This window comes from Anabrus simplex, chromosome 14 (genome assembly GCF_040414725.1).
Source record: "Anabrus simplex isolate iqAnaSimp1 chromosome 14, ASM4041472v1, whole genome shotgun sequence".
NCBI classification, from domain to species: Eukaryota; Metazoa; Arthropoda; class Insecta; order Orthoptera; family Tettigoniidae; genus Anabrus; species Anabrus simplex.
This window is the reverse complement of record NC_090278.1, coordinates 89,097,091-89,109,334: the sequence shown is the minus strand read 5'-3', so window position 1 is coordinate 89,109,334 and position 12,244 is coordinate 89,097,091.

The following is a 12,244-nucleotide window of genomic DNA, read 5'->3' as shown; positions in this document are numbered from 1 at the left end:
TGGGGGTGGTAGAATAATACCCACTGTATCCCCTGCGGGACCGAGGAGCTCTGAATTTTAGAGCGTGGGTTGGCGACCACGGGGCCCTTAACTGAGTCCTGGCATTGCTTCCACTTGCTTGTGCCAGACTCCTCACTTTCATCCGTCCTATCAGACCTCCCTTGGTCAACTCTTGTTCTTTTCCGACCCCAATGCTATTAGAGCATCCGAGGCCTAGGGAGTCTTTCAGCTTCACTCCCTTAGTGGCCCTTGTCTTTCTTTGATCGATATCTTCATTTTTCAAAGCGTCGGATCCCTTCCAATTTTTTTGTGAGTAGTGTTATATAGAGCAGTGGTCCTCAAAGTAAGGGGGCGTGCCTCCCCTGGGGGGGGGCACAGAGAGTGATCAGGCGCTGGCTGTGATTGAAATATTTATATTTCACATTCTTTAACAAATGGTCACTGCCAGGACAAAACCTCCTATGTGAAATGTTTTAGCTTAGAACTTTGGCCGGTAAGGTTCTGTCACCTAAGGTGCAATATTGTGTGAATGTTGTCAAGGCATTCTCACTCTTCATAACGTATGTGCTGCGGGTCAGTATATCTCCAAACATATTATCACATAGAAGGTTTTGTCCCGGCAACGATAAAATATTGCTATCCTCAGATTCTCACACCCATGAACCTAGGTAGCAAGCTCTTCCACCACCATACAAGACTAATAAACTCATACTATAGCTGGCATATTTCACAAGAACTGACTAGTAGATCCTGCCAGCATGTATTCTGAGAAAAGGTGCGAGTAACATTTCTCCACATAGCACCCTTTCACGCCCCACCCACAGCATTATCACCTTACCAAACACTTAACTACCACTAATGACAATAAGCCGCTTGACAATGTGACCGCCACTTCCTTACAAGAATAGATTCTTCTGTTTCTGCCATTGTCGACTCGATTTCAGCCAGGCCCTTGCAGTCAGATCAAAGACTTTGAGTGAACAGGTGAATTCTAGTGCGTGTTTAGTGGAGGTGATTAGCCCGATTTACAATAAACTGATGCAGTATAAAAATATCCATAGACTTGGATAAGTGACATATTAGCAGTGGAAGCGATTTATTGAGTGCTTGCCGCCTTAGAATATATTCAGTCGTAATAAAGAACAAGATTCCAATTTAATCAAAGTACATTGTTCTTCCGCTTCAACAAAGCAAAGTGCGTAAATATCAAGACGATCATCTGACATTAGGCTTTACGAGCATTCTTTTGAATAATAGACAGAAGCATATACTACAGATCTCGTGATCCATTTTTGTACGAAGAGAAGTGCTAAGAAAGGAACGAAGAATGGGGAGAGGGGAGCGCTAGATATTTCATGATTCAGAAGGGGGGAGCAACCGAAAATGTTTGAGAACCCCTGTTATAGAGGATGGTTGCCTAGTTGTACTTCCTCTTAAAACAACAATCACCACCACTTTCTAATTAGTTTTGTTTATTTAGAAAGGTAATTACACAAAAATATTTCACTATCAATAATGATACACAATAAAAATTACCTATCTATATTTATTTAGTGATCAACTTTAAATTAGGTGTGTCACTATGTTAATTACAGTATCCAGAAGTCGTATACGCTGATGATCTGGCCTTGGCTACTCAGAGTGAATGCTTTGAAAGAGTAGAAAACAATCTCAATTCAGCATTGGATATTTTGTCTCACTACTATGAGACCAATAACCTCAAACCAAACCCATCAAAAACTCAGGTATGTGCATTCCATCTGAAGAACAAACAAGCCTTAAGGAAGCTGCAAGTTAAGTGGAAGGACAAAGTTCTGGAACATAATTAAACACCAAAAAACTTGGGTGCTACTTTGAATCGTTTTCTAACTTACAGGGAGCACTGTTCAAACATCAAGGCCAAGGTCTGCTCTCAGAACTCCCTGCTCCGTAAAGTGACAGGTTCAAAGTGGGGTGCCCATCCTCATATGATAACGACAACAGCCTTCGCACTTTGTTACTCAGCAAGGGAGTATGCTGGTCCTGTTTGGTATAAATATATTCATGCCAAAAAGGTCGATGTTGCCCTAAATGAATTGTGCAGAGGTATTACAGGATGTGTGAAACCAACACCAACAGACAAACTGTACTCCCTTGCAGGAATAGTCCTGAGATCAGACGCGAAGTAGCTGCAAATGTGAAGGGGTTAAGGGCTTCTACCAGCTCAGCGCACCCCCTACATGGACACAAACTACCACCAACTTGACTGAAGTCCAGGAACAGTTTTATGTACTCCTCATCCCTCACTAGTGCAGATGCAAAGAAGACCAGACTTCTACTCTGGAATCAGAAGATCCCTTTTCATCCACAATGCTTAAAATTGGAGGAAAAGCTTCCCCCTGGTCATGAAGAAATCTGGGGCCGATGACCTCGATGTTAGGCCCCTTTAAACAACAAGCATCAGCATCATGAAGAAACCTGGACTACATGGAAGGCACTGAACAGACTAAGAGCAGGCGTTGGAAGATCCAAGGACAATATGAAGAAATGAAGCCTCCTGAAGGGGGATCAGACCCTACGTGGAACAAACGACAAGGCACCTTATTAATTGCCCTCTCATCATCATCATCATCATTTCCCTTTATCCAGCTGTAGCCGGGTAGGGGCAAATATGGTTCCCCTCCACTTTCTTCGGTCTTTCCACCACTGCTCCTCCAACACTGTGTCCCAGTCCAGGTTTCTTTCTATAATGCTGCGTTGGATGGTATCCTTCCATCTCAATCCTGGTCGTCCACGGCCTCTCCTTCCTTGGATTTGCATTTCCATCACCTTTTTTGGCATTCTCAGGTAGCAGGTAGGGACCCTCTTCGGAGGCAGCCCTACCCAGGGAGTGGCGCCCCTGCCTATGTGAGTCCCAGAGCACACTGACCCGGTGTGTAATATCTGGTATGGGTCCCAGCTCAGGGTTACGAGTGAAGACCTCAACGGCATCTACGGCGGGGAAGGTGGACTTCGGTACGGCGGAGATGGCGGAAGGGGCATACCCGTAGCGTCTGTACTCCAGAGGAGCGGCTACGAAAGGCGTCTGTCTCCATGTTAGGGGCGGCCTAATTTTGAACCTGGCAGTAGGTATAAAATGCCTTTGGGTGTGGCGAGCCCATCGTAACAATAGCCCATATGGACAAAGCAGATATGGTGCCTAATTGCCCTCCATGCCCTGTTAAATGCACAGAACTTGATTTAGCGCAGGCTAGTTTCAGTGCTGTTAACGTGGTCAAATTTTGGGCTGATATTTTGTAAATAGCTGTATAATTTTATGTAAATATTATAATTTCATGTATTTTAATTTTGTAATATGCATCTATACAGTACTACTGACACGAATAAATAATAAACAAATTCAAAAGTCTTCCAATTTCAAACATATGACAACATATGTGGTTTAGAAAGAAGAATAGCAAATCCGTACACGATACAGTTGGGGTAACAGAAGAACGCAGACAGTAATTGATGGAAAGTGGTGAAAAGTGCAAGTGTACTGTAAGAAGCATTTAGCGGAGATCATCCTGTAGTGGTAGCAATAATGAGAGTGCGAAAAATTGAAAGAATAAAGGAAATGAGAGAAGAAAATAAAAGTATGGAAACTAGAAGATAAAAATGTACAAGAGATATTGAAACAACAAATGCCAGTAATGAAAGTTGGAAGTGTGGAAGGGTCCAAGTTCAAAGGAAGCTTTAAAGTGTTCAAAGTTGACGGGCTCAACACATCATACAATACTTGTAAAAAGATCAGCACAAATCCTCATGCAGTTTATGGAAGAAGATGACACTTCACTTTCAGAAATTATTTTACTGCAGAGAATTAAAGTGGACATCAGAAAGAAAAAAATTTCTGGGAGAAAATTTGGGAAGAAAGTCACCAACACTTTTTTATAAGAACACTAGCTTTCTAGTACCCATTCTTTGCTACGTAATTCTAGGTTTAGTAGAGTACACGTTATGAGTAACTCTTAACGTTACCCCAGAAACATGACGGGAAGGTCACCATACATTCTTTCTCATGTGAAGACTGGGTTAGGGAAGTTTCATTGTAATGGCAGACACTTACTCTCCACCTGCCGTTTTACAACCTCAGAAAGACTGTCATCGTGGTTTTCCCAACTGAAATGTACATAGGTCATTAGAATGAAATCGGTATGAGTGTCTTCATTAAAAGCAATTCTTATATAATAGGAATCAATTGAGGGATGTTCCACCATTCAACACTTCAGGTAATATATAACATTTATTAAATGAATACCGGTTTCGATTCCCTTGGAATCATCACTTCAAAGCAAGTAAATCAAAAGGTATTAACACAAATTCAACATGAAATTGCCTTTAAACACACTTAAAATGGTTGACATGGGTTATATGCCATAAAGACACGTTAACATTTAAAGAACGTCCTAGTATCCATGTCGCAAATAATTGGAGTGTGTTTGTACAATGTTGAGCAGAGTTTTAAAATAATATATAAAAAAATGAAAAATGCTATGAAGTTCTTATGTTGTTGCTGTGGATATAAAAAAACATATGTTAAAAAATGTTCATATATCCGTAGTCGAATCGTTGATGACAATTAAAAAAACATGTATCAAGATTGACAATCTTGACAATTTGCAGTTAAGGCAGTTTGCTGAGGAGTTGTCTTAATATGGATCCTACGACGTTTGTAAAATTTTAACGTGTTTTTATGACATATAACACATGTCAACCATTTTAAGTGTGCTTAAAGGCACATTTCATGTTGAATGTATGTTAATACACTTTTGATTTATTTATTTATTTGCTTTGAAGTGATAATTCCAAGGGAATCAAAACTGGTATTCTTTTAATAACTGTTATGTATTATCATAAGTGTCGAATGATGGAACATCCCTTGACTGATTCCTATTATATAAGTCAAACGTCAACACGGAAATGAAAGTTATAAATTATGATAAAAGAAATGCTATCATATGAAATACTCGATCAAATGAAAAACAGCACACTTTCTCACTTTTAACGAACAGTACTACGCTGCCGACCTAACAGTCCAAAGTTCCTGAACTGGAATGACCAAACCCCTGTGGGTGGCAGAATAACCCATGTTATCCCCTGCCTGTCGTGCCAGGTTCCTCACTTTTATCTATCGTATCCGACCTCTCCCTTGTTCAACTCTTGTTGTCTTCCAACCCCGACGGTATTAGAGCATTCGAGGCCTAGGGAGTCTTTCATTTTCACGCCCTTCATAGCCCTTGTCTTTCTTTGGCCGCTACCTTCATTTTTGAAATGTCGGATTCCTTCCATTTTTCTCTCCGATTAGTGTTGTATAGAAGCTGGTTGCCTAGTTGTACTTCCCCTTAAAACAATAATCACCACCACCAGGCCGCAGACAGCCATAAACACTCCTCCGTCATTATTCCTTTATGTGTGCACACTGCTCATTCCAATAAGCGCCTCAAACTAGGGATCCTGTAGCTGGAATAGTATGATGAACCAGTGTGTTACATACGAGTAGTATCAGAAAATTTATTAACCAGAAGAATGGCATGCTAAAGAGGAAAGTTATGCAACAACTCCCCGGCTACTTCCCGCCAATATTCAGGCAGGCTGTTATACTCCGTACGCAGCAGTAATCCCATCTGTCAGAGATGAACGGCAACAGAAGAGACGAAGTATATCACAGAAAACAATGGCGAATGTAATGTTATTGTTGATCAATTTTATGACCTTTCGACACTGTAGGCCTTCACATTTAGTTTCTTCCAACTCTGGGATATTATGGCATCTAATGTAAAAGGAGTCTTCCTTTCTTTCATGACTCCTTCTTGTCTTATTCTTCAAGCGATTGTTCCTTTATGGTCAGCTCTTGTTCTTTTCTGACCCCAACAGCGTTACGTATGAAAGCCTAGGGAGTCTTTCATTTTTGTGGCCTTTGTGGCCTTTGTCTTTCTTAGACCAATACCTTCATTTTCTGACGTGTCATACCCATTCTTTTTTTTTTTTTTTTTTTTTCTTCTCCTGATTTAGTATTATATAAAGGATGGTTGCCTAGTTGTACTGTATTTCGTCTTAAAACAATAATCACCACCACCACCACACTTACCATAGTCGGTACAGTAAAACTGAATAAGACATAAACTATTGGAAATTGTATTCTCAATACTTTCATTATGGAGAACTTTTTGATAGGATAATAACATAGGTATTTAAAAATTAAATTTCAGGGGCCTTCCCCCTAAACTACCATTTTATCCAGTGTGAATAAAATTATTTATAGCCTAGACTGTAGTTCCTTTTTCTCTGACTTTACATACTGATTTTCATTAAATTCTGTTAACCCATTTTCTCGTGGTTTGGTGTTGATACGGACTTAGCAACAAAAATTGAAATTCATGAATATCTCTGTTATTATAGCCAGTACGGTAAAAATGTATAAGACATAAATGATCAAAAATGTAATTCTATATAACTTTAGTTATGTAGTATTTATAGAGAGGACCACTAATAACATAAATATTTGAGAATTAAATTTTTGGCCTTCCCCTAAACTACCATTTCACTCGGAGAGAATAAAATTATTTATAGCCTAGATTGTAATGCATCATTCCCTGACTTTCCATACTGATTTTTATTAAATTCTCTTCAGCCATTTTCTCGTGATGCCTGTACATACATATATAGATGAAGAAAAATTAAATTGTTATTGTGGACACAACCAATACAAAAATGCCATTCTTTTTAAATTCTGAGCAATGTACAGACAAAACTCTTATTTTATATATATATAGATAAAAGTATGATAACAAGTCGAAGATTATAAATGTCTGTTCTCACCTGCATTATGATGGATAATTGAGGTTCTTCTGTTACCCAATATGCACTGTTATGTAAATTACTCACACTGTAACACTCTGGAGGTTCGACTAACATGAAACACAATAGCACAGCTGTACGGAATAATTCTCCTGTTCTGAATCACGTAAACAGACGAACTACATTCTGCTGAATCACCCTCTGACTCATAACAGACTGAGATAACCAGGCACCTGCTTAATTCAAAACTATTTCACTGTGGTGATATTTGATCACAATTCAAAAAAAAAATCTTCTTCTTCCTCATTTCCAGTCTTCTGGGTCGGGTTGTGAATCAAGGACATCCACAGTTTTTGTCTCTCCACCACTCCCCTCCTTCCTCCAACATTTCTTCTACTTTTACTCCCCTCTTCTCTATACTCTCCTTCACCATATCCATCCACCTTTTTCCGGGCCTTCCTTGTGTTTTTCTCCTATTATTTTATTCGTAAATACTGGTGGTCACTTTAGAACTCTATCATCTTCCATTCTCAACCCCCTGTGGGTAGGGGTGGTAGAATAACACCCATGGTATCCTCTGCCTATCATAAGAGGTGACAAAAAGGGGCCCCAGGGGCTCTTAACTTGGGAGCGTGGGTTGGCAACCATGGGACCCTTAGCTGAGTCCTGGCATTACCTCCAATTACTTGTGCCAGGCTCCTTACTTTCATCTATCCTATCCGATCTTCCTTGGTCAACTCTTGTTCTTTTCCGACCCCCACGGTATTAGGTTTCCGAGGTCTAGGGTGTCTTTCATTTTCATGCCCTTCTCTTTCTTTGGCTGATACCTTCATTTTTTGAATTTTCAGATCCCTTGCATTTTTTTCTCTCTGATTAGTATTATATAGAGGATGGTTGCTAGTTGTACTTCCCCTTAAAACAGTAATCGCCACCACCACTCTTCCATTCTCATCATCTGTCCATACAATTTCAGCTTACTGTTCTCCATCTTGTCTGGCAGTTAAGTGAATCCACTTCTCTCTCCGATTTCTGTTTCTGATTTTATCCCTTCGTTTCTTCCCAATTATTTCTCTAATAAGGAATTTCATCTTGTCTGTTTGGGTTTTGCTTTCATCATGTTTTGTTGTTGTTCATGTGCCCATTGGTGTGTAATACAATGAGTACATAATTTTCTTGCATTTCTTTGGGATGCCCTGACTCCACTCTATACCTTTCACACATTGGTAAAACCCACTGGCTTGTTGGATTCTCTTTCCAATGTCTTTGTTTATTTTCCCATCTTCTGCAAGTGTACTACCCAAATATTTGAAGCTTTTCACACCTTCTAATGGTTTTCTCAATTTACTTCAATATTCCCTCTTCCTTCTCTATTACCTCTCGTCATCACTACTATCTTACTCTTCTCGATACTTATTTTAATTCCATATTCCTCTATCTCCTGCTTCCATTCAGTAACTTGTTCTTGTACTTCCATTTCATTTTCTTCCCATATTACTGTCATATGCAAAGAGTAAGGCTTTTTTGTCTCTTTGCTTCCTGCTTTTTGTTGTACCAAACCAAACCAAACCAAACCCCATGGCACAATAGCCCCAAAGGGCCTTGGCCTACCAAGCGACTGCTGCTCAGCCCAGAGGACTGCAGATTATGAGGTGTCGTGTAGTCAGCACGACAAATCTACTCGGTTGTTGTTTTCGGCTTTCTTCACCAGGGACGCCACCTCACCATCAGATAGCTCGTCAATTGTAATCACGTAGGCTGAGTGGACTTCGAACCAGCCCTCAGATCCAGGTAAAAGTCCCTGACATGGCCTGGAATCGAATCCGGGGCCTCCGGGTAAGAGGCAGGCACACTACCCCTACACCACGGGGCCAGCCTTTTTGTTCTACACTCTTGTGAATTTCATCGACTGTGATAAATAATAGGTGGGATAATTCACTTCCTTGGAAGCCTTGTTTCTACATTGAGCCAGTTTGTTTGTCTTATCTTAGTCTTCACACTATTTACACACTTTTCATGCATGGCTTTGATTATTTGTACTTCTGCTCTGCCTACCATCTTTTTTTATCAATGCACCCCAGACCAGTTGCCGTGGTACACTGCCATATGCCTTATAAATATCTTTAAAAGTCATCACTAAATACTTTCTCTCCTATATTTTCTCCATCATGGTCCGTAATGCAAAAACTACATCAAAAGTTGATCCAACTCTTCTAAATCCATATTGCTCTTTCTCCATTACCTTTCCTATTTTTATCCTCAGCCTTCCCTCTAATATTCTCTTAAAGATCTTTGCTACATATGAAAAGAGGTTGATTCCCCTAGAGTTGGTACATACTTTCTTATCACCCTTCTTGAATACGGAGATTATCAGACCCTTCCTCCAATCTTCTGGTACTTCTTTTTCCTTCCATGCTGTTGTTTGAGTCATCAGTTCATAGACTGGTTTGATGCAGCTGTCCATGCCACCCTATCCTGTGCTAAGCTTTTCATTTTCACATAATTACTGTGGCAGGTGGGTTTTTATAGGCAATTATTATTATTATTAACAAAAGATAAAAAGGGGTCGTAGAAGCGACATTTTCAAGTGCTGGGCAATGAGAGGTAAAGCGTAGATGGTACAAAGGAGGAAGATAGCAAGGCAAAAGCAGTCAGAAAAATACAAGGACACTAGGGGATAAACAAGAATTGGCAAGTTTAGACGAATAAAAATAGATACATTGAAACACAAGACACAACAAGTATAGTACAGCACCAAAATATCAAAAGATTAGAACAATTTTCACAACAAAACACAAAGGAAATATTGCAAAGCTCGGCGATAGGGACAATTTGGATTTCATCTGAATAACATTTACAATTACATTATTTAAACAGAACATGTGTTTCCCAACCAACTGTACAAAGACAAATAAGAGAGATTAGGGAAGATAGGAAAAACAATAAAAATAGGAGAAAATTAAAAATCAGCATTTTTAAATTACAATATCCTGGCATACTATAAGAACTGACCAGACTAGAAAGCAGCGTGCTATTTCAATATTGAGTTCCAGAAAACACTGGATGTAACACGGATCCATTTAGCCCAACAGGATAAATGTAAACAAGCTTCAAGGCAAGACTATTACGCAGCAGAAGAATATAAACTAATTTGAAGTACCGGAAATTTTTGACAGTATTGACAGACAGAAAGTTCATGGTCACATAACTTGAAACAGCATTCAAAACAAAGGAATTGGACATCCAGCTGCTCCCTTATGGATACTTAATTGAGTACAACCACTCGAGAACATAGTCATGTGAAGTTCAGAATACCTTATGGTCAAGAAGAAGTCCCATACAGGTGTGAAAATTTATACTGGCGTAACACAAAGATGTTGCCCTCTCTCCAACAGCCAAAGAATGCCTCAAGGTAGCAGGTAGAGTGTGCTGCTTATATAGGGCCAGTTGAAGAGGGAACATACAGGGGAAATCATGAGAAACAACACTAGAAACGCCGAGAACGTCCATGAGGATCATAGTTTCGATGACGTCATCCAGGTTTGAGGCGGGTAATCGGCTGACATTAGTCCCGTAACTGTGGCAGTGTGCAGATGACAAACATTAGAAAATGACGAATGTGGCGAAGCTGAGTTGACAATGCTACACTACTACATCCTACATCTGCCCTAATTCGCATGTCTTATTCATACCTTGATATACCCCTATGATTCCTACCAACTGTACTTCCCTCAAAACCTAACTGAACAAGTCCTGGGTATCTTAAGATGTGTCCTATCATTCTCTCTTTTTCTTGTCAAATTTAGCCAAATCAAATTCAGTATCTCGTTTGTGATTTGATCTATCCATCTCACCTTCAGCATACTTATGTAGGATGCAGTAGTGTAGCATTGTCAACTCAGCTTCAACACATTCATCATTTTCCATTGTTTATCATCTGCACACTGCCACAGCTATGGGATTAATGTCAGCCGATTACCCGCCTCAAACCTGGATGATGTCATCGAGTCTATAATCGTCAAGGACGTTCTCTTTCTTTCTGTAGCTATCGTCCATGTTGCACTTCCATTCAATGCCATGCTCCAGACGAAAGTCTTCAAAAACATCTTTCTGATACCTATATCAATATTCGAAGTGAGCAAATTTCTTTTCTTAAGAAAGGCCTGCCTTGCTTGTGCTAGTCTGCATTTTATGTCCTCCTTACTTCTGCCATTGTTAGTTATTTCACTATCCAAGTAACAATATTCATCTACTTCCTTTAAGACGTCACTATTTTCCTAATCAAATAGTTCCTGCATCACTGTTCGACTGCACTCCATTACTTTTGTTTCGAACTTATTTATTTTCATCTTGTAGTCCTTCCCCTAGACTCTGTCCATAGCAATCAGAAATTTCTCCAGACCTTCTGCAGTCTCAGATAAAATAACAATATCATTGGCAAATCTAAATGTCTTGATTACCTCTCCTTGGATTAATTCTCTTTCTCATTTCCCCTTGGATTTCCTTTACAGCCTGTTCTATACAAACATTATAAAAAGGAGGAGCGATTAACTGCAACCTCGCCTCGCTCCTTTCTGGACTGATGACAACAGCAAATATCATCGGGCTGGACGCATATGCGACTGGTTTTATGAACACTACCCCCCATCCTATTACATCTCGGTTGACCTGCAAAATCACCTGACTTGAACCCCACAGTAAATCTGTGGGACATGTTGGAACAGCGGGTGAAATGCCGACATAAGCATCCCCGCAACTTGGTGGAAATGCGCGATCAAATCCTCAGCAAGTGGCTTAACCTGGATGCGACTCTCCAGGAATGGTAGTACTGGCCGTACTACTGCCAAATAAGACGTTTGAACATACCCCTTTGTGCTCTTCCACAGAGAAAGTTACGTGCGAGCACCGGGTTTCACCCTCTCTTTTCCTACTATCACGTATCAAGTCATTCATTTCATCTCATTAACTCCTGAGTGTGACGTCAAGAAGGGAATCCCATCGTGAAAACTCCCTGTGAAGATTCATCTTGCTTTATACCCAGCCCCGTAGAGGTACAGGACAAGGGTTGGACATGACTCAACACAAAGAACAAAAACAAGATACAGTATTCAGTTTATTATCTTTATTTGAAAATTATATGCAACATCATTGGCACTTAAATGTTTACAATCCAACACTTCAGTAATAATCTAAAGCACTTCTAGCAAATGGTGTTTCATATCACTCAAGACTTATGTCAGATAAGTGAATACAAAATATCATCACAAACAATATTAGAAAATGGCAATATATAGGATAAATGCCCAGAAGGTGTTTGAGAGCCTTATTTAAACTTATACTAAACAAAGTCTTGGGAAATGAGACAAAGGGAATCGTTGCAGAAAATGTGAACGTAACAAAACATATTTTGATTTCAGATCTAATACAC